We start from the raw sequence: 19776 nt of genomic DNA on the forward strand, positions 1-19776 counted from the left end.
TTAAAGTATTCCTACAGATGTCAAACACATGTAGGCTAAATCACATTTTGCCCTTGCAATTCCTAGCTCCGCACTGCTTTATAAAATAAACATAAAATGTTATTCAAAGCTGAAAACCAATCTGAGTTTTTCCAAACTATCAAAAGTGATATACTAAATGTCTCCATGACCATTTGACTTAGACTAGTAGTCCACAATTCTTTATGCTTACTTGATTTTTCAAATCAGAAATCAGAACTCTTTACCCACAGTTAAATCATGCTTTTTGTGCTTTTCAAAAACACAGTATTAATAATTACTCAGCAACTATGATAGATACTTTGCTCCAGTTTACTGTAGTAGATAAAGATAAGAAGGAGTTAAAAGTTTTAAAGATAAGGAATTACAAGTTTTAAATATTAACACATGAATTTAAAGTTTGAGAGCTACTCTTTTTACAAGTTAGAAAAGGAAAAGCAGAAGGAAAATAGTCTATATAATGTTTGATTAACCTATATTACCTGACTCAAATCATTCACATCCTGCATATACATCACCATTTATGGGTTTCAAGGTTCAGGCATTGAAAAAAGCAAACTGCTTTTGCCTATAACAGTATAAGGACAGATTCTGCCTGTTATTTTCTTAAACTTATATCCCATATTTCCACTAGAAGTAGGCAACTAATAATAAAATAAAAAACAACAGTGCTTTAATTAGAAATTAGAATTTTAATTTAGTTGGAACAATATAGTCTTCTGAAGCTTAGTTCAATACTTCAGAGGACCTTACACATATTTCCATTTATTTATTTATTTTCAAATTTATATAGCCGCCCATCTCACAAAACAAGTGACTCTGGATGACGTACAACAAAGCTAAAAACAATAATTTATAAATAACATTTAAAAAGTGTTCAAAACTATAAGCACAGCTAAAAATGTACAGTGAGATGGGTTGTGACAAATTTGAAATATAAATAAATAAAATAAAAAGAATGGGTGAAGGGATGTTAATAATAACGGAGTCACCTCACTAATTCACCAGTTCCCTGGGGTCCCCAGGCCTGATGGCACAACCAGATCTTGAAGGACCTTCGGAAAGTCAAGGGTGATAGTGCCAGCCGCACCTCAGGGGGGAGGATATTCCAAAATGCAGGCCCACCACTTAGAGGCTCCCAAATGTAGCTGCCTAAATGACAGTACCCGTAGCACACCCTCTCTACTAGATCTGGTGGGATGGGCACATGTGAATGGGGAGAGGCAGTCCCTCAAATAACCCAGTTCCATGTCATGTAGGGCTTTAAAGGTCAAAACCAGCACTTTGAATTGGACCCAGAAACAGACTGGTAACCAATGCAGCTCGTGGAGCAGAGGTGTAATGTTGTTCTACAAAAAACACACAGAACTGCTCACACTGCTGCATTTTGCACCAGTTGAAGTTTCTGGATACTCTTCAAGGGCAGCCCCATGTAGAGTGCATAACAGTCCAACCAGGAAGTGACCAGGGCATAAGTGACTGTAAGTAGGGCCCCTTGATCTAGAAATGGTCATAACTGGCACACAATACAAAGTTTATCTCTCATTCTAGTTCTTGTACAGCCAAGTATATTTAATTAGTAAAGCAGCCATAAAGTATCATTACCATACTGCTTCAGGACTAAAGCAGCAAAATGAAGCTACTATCCTTCAAGTTGGCATTAATAATCTTGTCCACATATAACTGAACTTTAGAGGCTGAAAACTTGCATTAAAAAATTACATCCTCCTTAGTTAGAAATACAGATTTGGAGCATCTCATCAAGTATCTACTAACAGAAGAGGGGAAAGGCAATTTTTGCAGATCAGCTACACTCCCTTATACTTCTGAGGATCAGTCCCAAGAAACTGTGGAATGCTTTAGAATAGTACGTGAGTCAAACAGGATAGCCAGAGAGAGATGGAATAGACTGAAATAAAATCATTGCTCATTTCCTCCAGTGGAAACCCTTGTGAGAACCCTCTCCATGATGAAATGAAGTTGTTCACCTATGGAGCACGTGTTAGGATCCAATTCACTGTTATTTTTAAGAAACAAGTGGTGCTATAAAACTTCACTCTCTAAAATAATTTACAATCTTGAACTACAATGACAGAAAAGATCCTGCCAAGCACAGCCTTATTACACAATAAGATTTACAGGAACACAAAAAAAAGCACAAGGAAACAACTTGGCAACATTTCTGAGTTACTGAGAAATTCAACAACTATTTCCACATTTTGCTTTTTCCTAGTTATGACCAATACTTGATGCAATACTACAATAAAGGTTATTCAGAAAGCCCCAAAAAACATTTCCTAAGGACAAAAACATGTCAATTTAGAGCCTATTAAAGGACCTCTCCACAGAAGATCATCCACTCCCAAATTCCACATGATCAGCCAAAGCTCCTCAATGGGATATAGGTGCACTGCACTTTGGGTCACAAGGAGGACAATAAGAGGAAAAATCCCCACTTTGTTTCCACCTTCACCATTAAGAATGTGGCAAAGGCTGAAAGCAAGATGGATAGCCTTAGTCCTTCATAACTGACAATTACAAATATACAACACAAATCAACATCCTGACAAACATTTTGCTGTCCCTACTCAGTAATCAAGTTTAAAACCCAGCTGCACTAAATCTGCAGTAATCAAGTTTAAAATCCAGCTGCACTAAATCTATATTAAATAACCATTTTGAAAGAATCACAGACCAAGTTCCAAAATCACTGACTGCTTCCTTTAAAAAAAAACAACTCCTCCTAATTCTGTCACTAATTTCTGTACTGAAGAGGTAAGAAGCAACTGAGTGTTCTTGCTAACAGGACATGACGCATGTATGCTAGCATAATATTCTTTCAAATAAAGCAAAGCCTCAGAGACAATATGGAAAGTCCCAGATGCCCGTTTATTTAGTCTTTGGCATAAACTGATTTATCTAAATCATATAGGAACTTTAACAGGATATTGCAAATTCAATGTAAAAAATTAGCATGAATATATCCAAATTAATATTTTATATTAAATTTACACTATCATAGATATAAACCTACCTACATATACCCAAACTGTTTTTAGATGTGACTTTATGGGACACAATACAGAAATATATTAAAGAAATCAAATAACGAGAATGTGAACTGCTATGAAAGAAACCATCAACATACTACAACCAATGAAACTGTTGGGAATTAAACATCAAATGCTAGGCCTTAATATTACTTCTTTCCCATATATTAAAGTAGAACAACTATATCAAAGAAGTTAAAGCAGTGAGATGTAGAGTAATACTGTAAGATTAATTACCAATGTAACACTACAAATGATAATGGTACTGTTTAGAACAAAAAGTATAACATATAGCTTACAATTAAATGTTCAAAAGAATTCAAGAGATTATCACCACTTGATATCCTGATGTTGTCTCTTACATATGTTTTGTAAATATGGATAAAAACAGGCTTTTCAATGGGAAGTGTGAAGAAGCAATGCAACCTTTATTCATGTTTACACAAAAGAAAAGTCCCATTGCATCGTGTGACTTGGCTCAGGCAAGGATAGATAGAATTGCAACTTAAGCAAATTAGAAAATATATTCTACCTGCTACAGGTTGACATTCATATCAAACAACAGTATCATATAATCACCAAAACAGACTTCCTCTTTTCCACTTCCACCTTCTTTTATCTTTTAGGACTTATTACAAACTGAAACCAGCATATGAATTATATTTAGAATTTCATTTTTAAAAGCTCAAATATTTTTGCAGCAGCTACTGCCTAATAAAAATTATGGTTTGCTAAGGAAACAAAGATTTCAGCCAGAAATTTTCTCCCTCTCTCTTTTAAATAAAGAATGAAGCGACTGCATATAGCCCAGCTTTCTTTCAGAAAGCCCACGTTACTAAAATATCACCCAAAGCAAGCTGCAGATGAGACACAAAGAAACTGAAAGCTATTCCACTTCCCACTCCACCCTCTACTAATATACTTCGTATAATACTTGTTCTGTTAAGTCACCCAGCCTAAGGTTTCCCTTTAGCCATGGCCCAGGGAAACTACTACAACAGCGTTAATTCATCTCCGTTTCAGAAACCATGGTTGACGCTAGACCGTCCTCCAGGAAGTGCTCCAAATTTGGTTTTCCACAGCAGCTTTGTCCAGACAAGTTTTCAAGTTTCCCAGGCAAGGGGATTTCCACCACCCCGGCCTCCCTTTAAGGAAAGGGAAGAGAACTGCGGCCTGTTTCCATTAAGGACACTCCCCACGCCCAAATACAGGAATTCACAGATGTTGACCTTCGCCTCGACTCTCAAATCCACCCTTGACCTTTGCAAGCCATCCTCCGTTGCATCTGCTGAGAGTGAACCCTGCAGGAGTCTCGTCCTTCCCAGGCTCTGCAAAGCAGGTGCGAGCGCCTGGCAAGGGAACAGCCGAGCAACTTTGACCAAGCCCTGCCGGTGGAGGCGCCCAGCAGCCGTCCTCCTCGCTCTGTCTTGCCCGTTTGGCTAACAAAGAGCCAAGAACCGAAGGGGGGAGAGGGGGAGGCGCCTTCAGACCCGTCCACCCCCGCCGCCGAGACACTCCTCCTCCTCCTCCTCCTCCTCAGCCAGTCGCCGCCGAGGTACTCACCCAGCGGCCGCGGCAATTCGGCGGGTTCCAGAACGGGGACGGCTGGTTCCCCAGTTCGGCTCCTCGCCCCACGGAACCGGGAGCCCGGGTTGCTGCAAGGCCTGCGTGCCCTTGGCTGCCTGGCGCTGGGAACGTCGGGGGAGGGGAACGGAGCCGTCTCCTCCTGCCGCAGGGCTCGGCCGCTGCAACCACATTCACGGCAGGGAGAGCCCCGCGCGCAACGGAGGCCGGGCACGGATCGTCCCGTGGCCGGCTGCAGCCCCGCGCGCGAGAAGGCGCCGCTTCCCCCGCTGGTCGCCTTCGCTGCTGCCGCCGCCGCCGCCGCCTGCTCTGCCCTCCTATTCCCCTCAACTCTGCTGCTCCGGCTTCGCCGCTGCCAGAAGCAACAGCCGCTCCGAGGTGGCTCCACCCACCCTCTAGCGCGAGCTGGCCTCACGCGCCGGGCCTGCCGAGGAGGAGGGGAAGGGGGCGGCCCTACGCGAGGGTTTAAAAGGCCGGTGAATGGCGAGCGGAGGCCGTGCCGGGAGGGGGAGCCGTGCCTGAGCCGGGGCGGGGCCTCGCCAAGTAACCAGCCAGCGCCTTGCTGCACGTGGACTGCCAGCGTTGCTGCGCTCGGTCCCTTCTCCCCCGCCCTCGGCAACCGAGTGGGGAGGTCCTCGCGGCAGCGGTGGGCGGAGGAGGGGGCAGCTCTCCTTCGCGGGTGTCGAGGATGGCGCTATCAAGGTAAACCGAATAAGGTGGTGTTTTCTACTCGGCGCGACAAGCCCCGTTTTGCATTTCTTTTCCTTTGGAATGTTCTCATAAACATTCCTCCTCCCTTTTCTTGTTAAAGGTATGCAAAACCTGAAGATGCGTTACGTGGATTAGCACCGAGACAAAGGAGGGTGCTTTTCAATGCAAAATAGCATGGTACAAGCTGGCAGTCGAAACTTTATTTTGAACTCTTCCTCTTCCCAAGGATGTCTCCTATATCCTTTGTATCCGAACCCTATTTTTACTCCTATGTCACTTCCATTCCCCAATGAAAACTCCCTTTTGAGAGAGAGAAAACTTCCTTTGGTGAACTGTGCAGTAGTTTCAGGAGCAGCAATTTTTACTTGTTGCAGCAAAAGCAAAATTGGGTTTGGAGCACCTTAGTTGTTAGTCTTTCAACTACTAGAAATCTGCGGTTTTGTTTTTCATGTAGCCTATCTCATATTGAATTGTTTTCAAGGAGAAGTGGGCATAAAACAGAAAATTATGTTTTGCTCTAAACCTGGAATAAACCATTGCAAGAAGTTCCACTGCTCTGCTTCAGATGAGCAGAAAAGTTCAGCCTGTTCCAGATTTTGGCTAAGCAAGATGGTCTTAGAGCCCCTCCCAGTGGCATCCACTGCAAATAATTAGGAAACCAAGGTGATATGTGTGGTAATGCCATCATACAGATGCCTCCATTACATACGTGCATCCTGACAAGTACGTAAGTTGTGGCATTGCATGATGATATCGTACACATTTCATCATGCTGCCCCTCCCCCCGTCCTGCCTCAACAGATGCCCATAACCCCTCCTCTATTTTAATAATATGTTCATCTCCCAAGAAACAGCAATTTGGATGGGTGGGGGGAACTAGTCTTTAAAATCAATAGAAATAATGGTCCGTTTTGTTTATTAACTTTTCAGTTTTCCAGCCAATCAAGATGAACGTGAAACAAATGCTAGAAATTTTCCAAACTCTTCTCTAAATTGGAAAAAAGAAAAATCATTTGGGTGCTGAACTCTGCCACGTTCTGGGTTCATTACGTAGCCTTAGCGTAGCCTGCCAAACTAGCCCCTCCAGCTCACGGGATCCCAGTTAGGCTCGCCCCTTGCCTGATACTGGCCACAAGCCTCATTGCTTTGGCTGCCCTGCATTTTTCCTATGCTCTGTCATCATAAAATGTGCCTGCGTTCTTTGATGCAGGATGAGCTCCCTTTCACTGACTTCAGTGGGAAGACAATTTCTTGTGTCACATACGGGTCTCGTTAGGCTACCATGAGAACATGATCTTTGATTAGAGGGATACAAGATGCTGCCCGAAACGTGTTCGTCTGTGCGCCTCTCATGTTCTGCCTCCGGCTCCACCCTGTTGCCTGTCTCAGCTGACAGAATGTTCCACCAGCATATGTGGGAATTTACTAGTGGTGATGGTGCCCTATCTCAGCCTCCATCTCCTTTCTCCCCCTCCTAAAGTTTTTCAGCTGGCAGAGCCTGGATAAATCTGAAACTTCAAAATACGAATGAACATACCCTTTTCAGCATGTGATGATTTCAAAATAGTAAATTATGCAGATATTAGCCAGGTGTGACATCAGCCTCTTGTGGAGAAAGGACAATGCATCATAAGAGGTGGTAGAAATCAGAATGCGGAACTATCTTCTGATAAACTTTTGTTTTTGTGGACCATTTGAAAAAAATTGAAAACTAACCATCGAGAGAAGCTAAGACCATACTGTATCCTATACTGTACAATTCTTATTTGTCAACATCGAGTGAAAAACTATCTAAATGGACCAATCAACTGAGTTCTTTCTGTAACCACAACCACTAAACAAGTTTATTTTTAACAGTGTGCTCAACAACCACCAAGATGCAAGTATTTCTTACCTGTGTAGATTTGCTTAAGATAGTATCTTTGAATCGCTTTAATTACTTAAATGAAGGGTGAGTCCTACCAAGAAAACAAGGGTATTCATTAAGAAAGCCACATCTGATGATAATATGGCAGATTTATTTTTCGGTAACATTTTTGATTTTTTTTTTCTCTTTCCTCAATTATAGTTTTTATGAGCCAAAACAAAGCATAAAACACAGTTCTGAAGAAATGGAAAATTATTGTTAGAACAGTACAAATGAGACATGTGACATAAGCCAATTATACCTTTCAAGGCCATGAAAACTTATCCCCATTATATTATAGACTCTAATTTTTCAGTGTGTGATAAAAGGGGATTGTATAATATAGGGCTGTAGTGCCTACAGCCTCCTTTCAGTAATTATTTCCTTTGACCAAAGAGTGGAGAAATAGGACTGTGAGACATCCATGAGTCAAAAAATGATCCAACCAATAGGCTGTTTGCAATTGTATCTCTTTAAGAAGAGTTTAGGAATATAAATTGATACTTCTGATCTAGGGGCATGAGCAAATTACATTCATGAAAACCTGTGGTGTTATACAGTGTGTCAGTTATATTGTTTTTTCATATTTCAGTCTTTACCAGGGAAGCAGAACTAACCCTCTATAACTACAGTATAGGCAGCCTCCAGAAGCGTTTCTTTCATTCCCCAGAGCACCTCAAATTAGTAATTTGTAATGTGAGAAGGAAAAATATTAAATACATGGAGAATAATTGTAATTAATATTTAATTGTCAAATTGTAGATTAAATAAATGAAATAAAAACAAAATTTGTTTTTGTCCTCATCCAACCTTCTTTGTCTTGATTCCACCTACTTTTTGGGATACAGCCCGTAGCATGCTACTGGAAAGCCAAGTATGGCCTTGGAGAGAAAGAACTTGCACATATCCCTTATCTATAAGAACTGACAGTGGCCCACCCTGACTTCTCTTTCATTCCTGTTGGAAGTTGCTAAGAATCCAATTTGGGGCCTTTCATATGCAAAGCATGTACTCTACCACTGACCTGAAACTTTTCTCAACAGAGCCGTGGAGTGCTATGTAGAATGCACTTTTGGAATTCATTTTCTGACTGCAATCTGCAACTGAGGAAATAAAAGTGTTTTGAGTTTCAATCTGCATTTTTTAATCCTTCAAATTACCTTGTTGATAATGGTAAATATACACACAATACATACATAATGGGTATTCTTAATTCCAGCTGTAATGCAAGAATTATAATGAAGCAGTAGTTTACAGGACTCGGCAACCTAGTAGGAGGTCTTTGCTGGACTTAGCATAAGACAAGCAGGCAACCACCCAGTGATCTTCCCCCCTCCACACCTCCACAGCCTCCAGACACTGGGAGAGAATTGCAGTGGCATCACTTGGTCCACGGAAGAGATTTATAATTGGGTATCATCAACATACTGATGACACCCTACTGCACGTTGATGGATGATCTCCCCCAGTGACTTCATGTAGATGTTAAATAGGAGCAGGGGGAGAGTAGAAACCCCACAAAGAAGGGATTGTGGGCTCGATCTCTCCCCACCTACCAACCCCAGCTGGGACAAGGGAGAAGAATCAGTGCAGCACCCATTCCCAAACTCCTGAGCTGGTCCAGAAGTATAGTTCTGGTTAGGAGGATTTCTTCCAATAATTTTTTGCTGTTGAATATCTATGGTCTCAAGAACACTGGATCTAAATAAGGGCCTATCTGTTTCTGTTAAAAACAAGGATTTTTCCTACTTTTCATACTGGCAGGCAGTTTCCTAGGCTCTTGATTATTATAAATTGCACTTCATATGTATTCAGCAATCTTTTATACACCAGCTGCTCTCTGGGTACCACAAACACTCACCTGCAAACATAAATTCATAGCTCAATTGACAGCTGCAGGGCAGATGGGCACATGGAGTCTTGTGAATCTGGAATTGCTACCTTTTTCCTAGCAGAGTTTGTATCTTTAATGTCAAAATAACAGAATTTTTACAGACCGCTTCCAGCAAGGAAGTACCATGTGGGGAAATTTGCTGAATTTCAACTTGTTAAAACTATAAAGGCAAAATAAAGGTAGCTTGCTTTTCTGGTAGGCTCCATAAATATATGTGATACACAAAATGGCACAAAAAGATTTATCTTACGTGTCCATACTTAGCAGAAGACAAAATGGAGACGATCAATAAATAGAACAATGGAAGACACAGTATGTGTTCAACCCAAGAATGTGACTTCACTCTAATTATGAACAAAGTTTTATCTATTGAAAATGGTCCCAATATAAGCAGAGTCTGTACAGAGGCAGGAAACAGCTGTATTATCAGCTAGACAATATGCACCAAGACAGGAAAGTAAAAGTTTAAATATTGTACAGCAAAAGAGCCACATAGGATTTTGATCCTTTTTATCTTCTTTCTGCCGCAAATGTCATTCCCAGTATTAATCTAGTGGGGGAGGGAGAGCTGGAGAGGCCCTCTACAAGAGTGGACTCTTTAGAAATAGACCAAGTTTCAGAACACAGCTAATTCTTGCCCTGCTTCCTAAGCCAACAGAAGCCGAAAGATGTGCACGTGTACGTGGCGCTGTCGTGTTGCCAGGGGTTTGTGGCAACAGAAAATACTGGTAAAATCCTTCAAGGAGCTGGCCTGAAAAGATCCAAGGAAATAGGCTGGCCTTTCGGCCTGTGGCTTAAAGGAGCATGTCGGTTCTAATATAGTGTTTCTCAACCTTGGCAACTTTAAGATGTGTGGCTGGGGAATTCTGGGAGTTGACGTCCACACATCTTAAAGTTGCCAAGGTTGAGAAACACTGTTCTAATAGCTAATATCTTCCAAAACCTAGTTCCTATCTTCATGATTTTCTTGCCCAAATCAATGCCTTGCAGATGGACACCAACTCCTATAATTCCCAGCTGGGGGGGTGCTGCTCTCAGCTGTGAGAGGGATTGTTGCTTTTGAAAATACTACCATTTGGTAGAAGTGGGAAAACTAAGTTTAGAATACATGCTTGAGTATTGGAATCCTTCAATCTCAGCTTTTCTCACCAGGATCCTGCTGAGTCAATTTTTGGGTAATGAGGGGCTGCATTTTTAAATATTTTTTCCTGTGTCTAAGTGCCATGGTGGATAAACCCTGGGGAGTCTAGTTGGGGGGGAGTGTCAATGCCCATTTTGTACAGGCATCAAGCATGCAAATCCATTATATGTGTGTCTTTGGTATAGGTTTTACATGGAAGATTGGTTGAAAATCAATCTCTGTAATTATGCTTTTTGCCAATACCTTTTGACAAGTGCAGTCTTTAGGGAGTGTGGGGGCTACAGGCTTCAGGAGGCAAAGGAAGTAGGCCCTGAATTTGTAAAGAAAATAAAATCTCTCACAGATACCATTATTCTTGATAATTGTTCTTTCTCACCCATCTACTGCATATATTTGCATACAAACCCATCCATGGATAAGCTGAACCTGATTTTTGGGGTGTATTTTGGCACCTAAAATTATCAGCTTATCCGCAAGTATATACAGTAGATTCCTTCACATTTAATCATGCCCAATTTTTAACCATACCCTTTAGAACAAGCAAAATGTGTGGGTACACATTTGGCTAGGCTAGAATGTGAACTAGTTCATTAGTTAAGTCATAATATGGTATATTTGTTTGGGTATTGCAGCAACTGTTGTTTTGAAAACCCAGCTACAATGCAAATGTATTGTACAGTACAATGTTACATTAAAAGATGTCACTATTTGCAAAACATTTTCCTTAAGTAACAGCAGTTTATCTCAACCGCATCCTTAATTCTTGTCAAGGATGGATTGGAAGAGAACATGACCTTGAGCCCTGCTATTTGTCTTGTGGCAAACTAAACTTTATTCATTTTTTAAAAAAAGATTTATATGGCTTTCACTCTACAATTGTCTGCTTTTACATTGATAATCCTGATAGAAGACATGGCTGTGGGTCATAGCAAATGGTGGTGTCTAAGTCAGCTTTTGGAGAATAACTCAGTGGTTTTCAGAAAATCTATGTGTTGAGGCCTTCCCCATGCCTGAAGTGTGCATTTTATATATAATTTATGTGTAGGTGACCACTCTTTTCATTTTTATTTAGGTTTGATTTAGGGGTTGATTATTTTCTGTTTATTTAAAACATCAGATGTTTTAACCTGATGTAGCTGCCCAGAATAGCAATTTGCTAGTTCACTGCACAGCCCATTCCTACTGCCACAACTGGACAGCTGTTATTTAGAGTGATCTCTCTTCATAGCCAGGTCTTCAGACTAGGAGACTATACGGGTACAAAGAGATGGCCAGTTTGAAAGACCTGTATTCTCCCATTGCATGGTGGTCTTGCAGCACAGGAGGCAGAGGGGAAGGGAGCTGCCCAACTAACCTAAAGTGGCCAATACCTGCTGGGCTGATCCCACTTCCTACAAGCCACCTGACTGCACTACCAACAGGATGGCTAGTGAAGCATGTCAGATTGTATCCACAGCAATAACTGTGTCAGCATAAGAGAAGAGACATTTTAACACCAGGACAGCTAAGGACGTCTTAAAAGGCAGTCTCAGATATGGGCTGCGGGCCAAATGAAGGCAATGTCTCAAAGACACTTAACCTTCAGCAAAAAAAAAAAAAAGTTGTTGAATCACATCTGTGCTATGGTTTGGAAAGTGAGAAAAGGCCCTCCTACTCCCCTGCCCCCTTTTCTTGCATAAACAGAACGCAAGAGTGCTGCTTTAACCACAGAACTTCCATTTTGCCAGTATACCAGTTATTTTTATCCTAGAACATACAGACTCCTTTAGACATTTGCAAAGCAATTCTGTACATAATTATGGGCAGGAAGGTAAGAAAAACACATTTAATCTCAGCAGGGGAGAAAGTTAATTTGACTACCAATTGGTGGATGTGGGGAAAAAGCAACATTAAGCTTTCTTTTTATAGCTGAAAGATCATTGCCACACTTTATCCTGTACTGTTAATAATTGCATGGTAAGTGAAAATTCAGCAAGTGTAACTGTAATATGAAGAGGTCAAAAGTAAGATCGGCAGAATTCTTCCCTTATTACAGCCATCAGCTGCCACCATGCATAAGTAGATAAGGAATAAGTACTGAAGAGCTTTAGAAGGAGGAATTCTGCTCAAGTCTCTCAGTGGTGCTCATGGATGAGAATAGGTGATCAAAGAACTGTTTGATTTTGTCTTGACTCCTGTAGGGTGGCCACTTATCTATCACCTACAGAAGCCAAAGATTTCCATAAGTCTTTATATGTGAATGTGTTGGTGCAAATCAAGAAATAAATAGAAATATACTCATGAGGAAGACTAACTCCTGGTTCTTTAGATGAGACATGAACTGGGCAACCTTCAAACAGAGGGTTGTCTTCTCCAAAGAAGCCATCAGTTCTAGGTCATGGGGTGAGTGAGTGAAGAAAAAGATGTTAGGTGCGCATATTAAAATGCAGTGTTCCTTTTTTTTATTTTTATAGCTCCATAGCTATGAAAAGCAATTTTAACTATACATTATAATCATAGTGTACTGTAGTAAATCACTATTATTGTGTGATTCCTACTGTACATTATTTTTCTTAAGACTTTATAAAGTGTTCTTTATTCTGAAATTTTTCAGGAAGCAAAAAAGGTTTGTGGGGTTTTTTTTCCCCAGGTGAAAATGTAGTTTTCCATACAGCTCAGCTATTCATCAGAAGTATAGTTCTTCTAGTTTATCCTAGAGCCAAAGTAATCCAGTAAAATTTGCCTAAGCAAAATCCATAGATGCTGGGAGGAGATACAGAGATAAAAAGCTCAGAATGTTGCTACTGTGTAGGTAAAAAGAGGTTTTAGTAGACCAATAAAAATAGATAGTAGGTTTCGCTACAGAATGCCTGGGACTGCGGAGAACTAAATAGCTTACATATTGACAATTGCTGGTTCATGTTTCAAGCTGGGTAGTATGAATTGGGGAAGTAGTCATAATCTCCATACCTGACCAGCACCTGGCAAGGCAAGTATGTTAACAGAACTTACATATTTGTAGCTTCTTCTGTGCACAAGTGTGCATACAGTAGCTTGTATAGTAGCCTATACACTACTGTATACATGGTCATGTATGTATAGGCTCCTGGTGTAAGTTCCATTGAATTTATGGGTATGAGAGATGGCCCTGATGGACCAATAGATGAACATGGATATGGTCTTTTGATACTTTTGCTTTCTTTGAAACTCAAACATCAAGCATTTGTTGCATGACTTTGTATGCAATATGTTGTTTATCCTTTTAGTAAAGATGGTAAAGATTAGAAGAGATCTCACAAGACCAGCCCTAGGCTCTTCCTAAGCGTCTTGTGAAAAATCCAGCCATTCTTCTCCCTCCTACTAGAAGGTGTCTCTATAGGAACCATCTTTTGCATCGCTACACATCCAAGGCTCCTCTTTGATTTCATACACCAAACTGTGATACATTACATGTAGTAATCATTTGGAGGCTGTATAAGCAGATGTTCTCAGGCTTAGTCAGTGTAAATATTCAGTTCATCTCTGGGCATTGCCTTTGTCTGAAAACACTTCCTTAGTTGCCAATCATGTAGTGAGAATAGGTTATACCAGGGTGGGATAAAGTGCTTTTTATTTGCAATCTATTTTACTGTATGATTCTGAAAAATTTTATTCCTGTTAGTAAATTTTTAGCTAGTTAATTCTCTGTGCTATGTTATTATAGAGACAATTTTTGAATGCATTTTTCTTCAGTTCTCTTTTCTATTTCACCTGTAATTTGTCTTATTCATGCCTAAACTACTTCTTCTAAAGTTCTTCCAAACTTATGCCTATTGTTAACTAAGCCTTGCTGAATCAATACAAAATCCATTTGGATCCTAACTTGCATCCCACTATATTTTGTCAACTACAGTGAGTGGAGAATGCAAGGGTATTTACCATTCAAAAAGATGCATGCTACCACCTTCCACAGAATCCTCTTCTGTAACATCTGAACATGTGAAGTCCTGGAACTAATGCCAAACTCTTTGTTCCCTACAAACAAATGCAGCAAGTTAATGGGTAATAATAATAATAATAATAATAATATTATTATTATTATTATTATTTAAGTAATAATAAGTAGTGAATACATCAGAAGAGTGAAGAAGATCTTAAAGTCCAAATGCAGTGGTGGAAATACCATCAAGACGATCAACACCTGGGCAATTCCAGTCATTAAATATGCAGCTGGAATAGTGGACTGGATTCAAGCTGAACTAAAAGGCCTGGATAGGAAGACCAGAAAAATAATGACAATGAATCATGCCCTTCATCCATGCAGCAATGTTGACAGACTCTACTTAGCAAGGAGCATAGATGGGCGTGGAATGCTGCAAGTATACCAGACAGTTGAAGAAGAAAAAGGGGCATTAGAAGAATATCTGAAGGACAGTGAAGAAGATGCACTAAAGCTAGTACACCATGAAGGCTTACTGAATACTGAAGAGACCAAACTGGCCTACAAGAAAGACCAAATGAAGAATAGAAAAGGCTGAGCGCCGAAGAATTGATGCCTTTGAACTGTGGTGCTGGAGAAGACTCTTAAAAGTCCCCTGGACTGCTAGGAGGTCAAACTAGTCAAAGGAAATCAACCCCGATTGCTCATTGGAAGGATTGATAATGAAGCTCAAGCTCAGATACTTTGGTCACCTAATGCGAAGAGAGGACTCTTTGGAAGAGACCCTGATGCTGGGAAAGATTGAAGGCAAAAGGAGAAGAGGACAGCAGAGGATGAGATGGTTAGATAGCATCACTGAAGCAATGAGCATGAAACTGAGCCAACTCAGGGAGGCAGTGAAGGACAGGAAGGCCTGGTGCGATATGGTTCATGGGGTCATGAAGAGTCGGATACGACTTAACGACTGAACAACAGCATGGCAAGGCAAAGTATTACATGGCCAGTATGCAAAAAAACTAGCAGGCAAAGCAGATAGCAACAAGACCAGGCAATGGCTAAGAGCAGGAAAATTGAAGAAAGAGACAGAGGGGCTAATTCTGGCTGCACAAGACCAAGCCTTATATTCTGTGACGACACCATCAAACAACATCTGCCTATCCCAGGTCCTTGGGAAGGACTCGATAGGTGGATAAAAATGCCAAATCCAGTCTAAACATCTGGCTGACTGTGCGACCAATAATAATAATATTGTTTTATCAAAGATCTGAGCCCTGAAATTACTTACATACATACTTACATACTTACATACTTACATACTTACATACATACATACTTACATACATACATTGTGGAATAATAGAGATGGGGAGGAATCCACTGTAGCTCCTGAACATACTTGGTGGTATCTATTTTATGAATAACTCTTTGGTGTATTCTGCCTGTAGACAAAAGTCTTGCAGAGAGATTGTTCAATGAAACAGGAAGTTAGACCAATAGTAAGCTCCTGTAAAGAAACTATCTTTAAAGCAAAGTTTGGCATATGACTTTCTTTCTTTTCCTTCCTTCCTTCCTTCCTTCCTTCCTTCCTTCCTTCCTTCCTTCCTTCCTTCCTTCCTTCCTTCCTTCCTTCCTTCCTTCCTTCCTTCCTTCCTTCCTTCCTTCCTTCCTTCCTTCCTCTCTGTTGGGTGGGTCACAAGGCTACTTTCAAGGTTAGAGAAATATTGCGGAAGTTCTGGATGTCAGACCAGTAACTGGCCAGTGGACTTTCTGCAGAAAAATATAGGCAAAGGATATAGAAACATCAAAATCATAGGGTTAGAAGGGGGATTGTATCCACTCTTCTGCTCTGTGCAGGAATCCAAATTAAATCATCCGTGACTGATGCTTCTCTGAGCTTGAATGAATCTAGCAAAGAGGAACTCATTACCTCCCTAAATCATTGTTTTTACCATCAAACCACTCTTGCCATCAATACATTTTTCTTAATATTCTAGCTGAGTCTGCCTTCCTGTTACTTACATCTGTTATTCCATGACCCGCATTCTGGAATGCTATATAATAAGTTTATAGCTGCTTTTTGTCTGATGTCTCTGAAGGTATGTAATGCTATCATATCCTTTCCAGGGCTTCTCAAGGCTAAACATTTCCAGTTTCCTTAATTTCTGCAGTTTCCTATCCCTTGATCATATTCTTTGACCCTTTTTATACCCATCTGAGTTTATCTGAATTCTTTTTAAAGTATGATGTCCCCTACTTGAGGTGCGGTCTAACCAATGGAGAATAATGGTGATTTAGAGATTATACTGCTATTGAAGATATGATTTTGGGTAATAATGATGCTGCTGTAAAAAGCCTGGGAGGCTTGGAATCACGTACCATGGTTTTAAAAAGGAGATAATTAGATAAGGCTCTGGGAAGGGGCCTGTCTTCCATAGCTACAAGTCTTAATCCTGGATATTTGCATGTTCAGACTATGCCCAGGAAGAATAATTATTATGCGAATCTCCTCTCAGAGGTGAAATTATCTGTCACCTGCAGAGTAGCTAAATGTTGTGTTGGTGCAATGAAAACAAAACAACAGCAGATGCGAGTCTGAGCACTGCTGTATGTCCTTTTTAATTATGTTTTTAGGTAATTTACCGACTGTTGATCAAAATAAAGATTGCAGGTTCAGGCTAAGGATTATTTTGAATTGCCTTAACTGTGGCAGTTCTACATCTGAAATATAAAACCAAGGGTATCCAGTAATCTTCCATAATTCTCAGGTAGAATGGGCTCTCTTTGTCATACTTATCTCTTTATATACACTTGGGCAACAGGAAGAACATTGAAGGCACAGGCACATTTTCCTACTGCAGGGTTTTCAAACTTTTTTCAGGCTACAGAACTGGTTATTTATAAAAGAAATTCTTAGAAGCCCTGACCAAGAGCCAAAATTCTTGTGATTAAAAAATGGCTTATGTTCGAGGGAGCTTGTTTTTTGTTTGTTTGTTTGCTCTTAGACTCTGATGGATCCACATCAGATTCTTGTGGAACACTATGATTTGACGGGACACCTTTGAAATGCCCTGTCCTCCTGTATCTTTCCCTTCCTTTCCTCCCACATGTGTTGCTTCCCATATAGGAGCAGTTCTGTTGCCTCTGTTGAGAACCGCTACTATCACCAATGGAAACTGGACTCATGAGATAGATCAGTGTTTCTCAACCTCAGCAACTTTAAGATGTGCGGACTTCAACTCCCAGAATTCCCCCAGCCAGCCATACTGGCTGGGGAATTCTGGGAGTTGGTCCACACATCTTTAAGTTGCTGAGGTTGAGAAACACTGAGATAGATATTTCAGCTCACATTGCCTAAAGGACTGTAACAGAACTATATTATTTCAACCCATGTGTGGAATTAATGGATTTATTGCTCTCTCTTTTAATTGCATTGTGTTATTAAAATACATTTGTTTAATTTTAACCTTTGGATTTTGTTGCCATTATTCTTATTTCAAGAAGATGTCTCACAAGGTGGTGGTTGTGGGGAAAAATAGAAGGGATTCTATGAAATTCCCTCCAATTCTATGTAAAAAAAAAAGGCACACAAAATACCAAGTTTAAATCAGATCAAATGTTCTGATCAGTGAGTGCCCTCTAGTGATGACAAATAATTAAATCCAGTTCTGTAAACTTTCTATGGGGTCATCATCACCAGTTCCTGTCTGGAAAGCTGCTCCTGGCATATTTGGGGATATATTTCTGTATTTAGTGAATGCATTTTCATTCTATTCACTGTCCAGAAAAGGCTTCTGGAATGGTTAGCACAGATCATGCATCTATAATATGGCATTGCATTTGTTAGGAAGTTAGAGGAGGCCAGGCACAGTGGTCCAACTAAAGGGGAAGACTTCTAGGTGCCAGTCAAAATGGTGTTATTGCTGACCTGAATGTTTTGGAAATACTCTTTTACTGAGGGCTCTCTAAAAACAAAATTAAAAACACACTAAAAGGAATGCAGCAGCTTAGAAATATGTCCTAAATGTGTGCATGTTATATTCATGCTCTTAAAAAAGACCAGATTGATCGTATCTTTTTGGTACAGAGATATACATACTAAAACTTTATTTGAAATGAATGATTGAATTGGAAAGCAGATCCATGAAGGAAGAGTGAGTGATCAAGAGAACGGGGAAGACTGAGAAAGTCACAGTTGGCTGGACTTGACGTGATCCTCAAAAAGAAAGGAGTGAAAAGCTTAAGGAAGAAAAGGCAATGTAAGAAATGGTGTAAGGACTTGCAAGCAAGTTTGCAAGCCTACAATGAATGGAAAAATATACAGCAATGGGGCTGGTGTAAACTAGTTTTAGTTTTTTACCCCCTTTTAATTCATGCCTTTAATTTATTTGGTGCATTATTTCTTACTCTTTTCTGGCCTCTGCATAATATTTTTCCTGAAAGAGAATTGTATGATCCATGTAGCTATGTTTGCGTGGATGTAAATTAAAATTTAATAAATCTACCATTCACTCTAAAAAGGAAGACATGTTTTTATTTGATTCTCTGTTGTTTGTGTTGGGTCCACCAGCTATGCATTCCACCCTGGCAGACTTCATAATCTTCTCCGCTGATGCCACTCCAGCACCTTTTACACACAAAAGCCATCTTGCTCAAACCACGGTTGGTGCCTTTCAAATGACACCAGGTTCACATACTTCCTTTTCTAATCACTTTTGCATATCGCTTGTTAACTGCTTTTCAGCTATTAGGAATCTTTGGATCAACACATTTTAGAGGACTGGGTGAGTTTCCCTCAATTCTTATTGAAAGAAGTTTTAAATACAGGTTTAAGGACTTAAAAAAATTATTTTTGAATAAACAGCAAAAGGGTGATTAGAACTTTGATTTTGGGAAGATACAAATGGACTAAGGATCCAGATGGATTTGAAATAAGATTTTGGAATTAACTGTAAGAATCCTTCCCATGGGAAAATGCTTTTATTTTGAATTCTCTTTTAAAAAAGACATGATAGGATGAGACTTTGAAGGTTGGACACTAGAGGGAACCAGAAGGAGCTAACAATTAAAGGAAATTTACAATTTCCTTTACAATTACAATTAAAGGAAAAGAATGCTTGAATTTGACTTACTAATACAAAATGAAGCAAAATATTTTAACACTGGGCATTTTGAAGGAACTTTTTGAACAATGGACCCAGAAGTTAATTTTAAGAGTGTCTGCCTGTATCGATAGACTGTATTTCAAAGATGTTATGAAAAAGGAACAAGTTTTACCTGACAAGATTGAGATTGATCTGAAACTGGATTTAAAAATGACAGGCTACAAGAATGATATGGAAAAAGATGCTGCACTAGACATACAAAAGAAACTGACTAATATCTTAATAATTAAAAGGGATATACAAATAACAAACCAAGAGAATGACCTGGATAATTTTGCTATATTGGATTTACAAAGAGACTTGTTAAAGCTTTGAAGAATTTTGTGAGAAGGGACAAAAAAAAAAAAATGAAAAGAAATCAAGTTCTAGGACATTATTTGAAGGAACTAAAGATCAAGATTGTTAAAAGTAA

At 39.9% G+C, this 19776-nt stretch overlaps 1 protein-coding gene across 2 annotated transcripts in view; it reads right to left on the reverse strand.

Annotated features, from left to right (window-relative positions):
• Positions 1-4983, reverse strand: part of SUSD6 (sushi domain containing 6) — a 72337-nt gene extending 67354 nt beyond the window's left edge. Inside the window, exon 1 of one of the 2 annotated variants that reach the window (XM_007436726.3) lies at positions 4632-4983. The gene's annotated coding sequence lies outside the window, so the exon portion shown is untranslated. Of the gene's footprint in view, positions 1-4297; positions 4509-4631 lie in introns of those variants that run through there. The other variant, XM_007436725.4, reaches the window with a different exon arrangement.
• Positions 4984-19776: the final 14793 nt, after the last annotated feature.

The sequence above is a fragment of the Python bivittatus genome, unplaced genomic scaffold, assembly GCF_059951505.1.
Source record: "Python bivittatus isolate LINGU-HERP-01145 unplaced genomic scaffold, Pbiv_v1 ctg000480_np1212, whole genome shotgun sequence".
Taxonomy (NCBI): Eukaryota; Metazoa; Chordata; class Lepidosauria; order Squamata; family Pythonidae; genus Python; species Python bivittatus.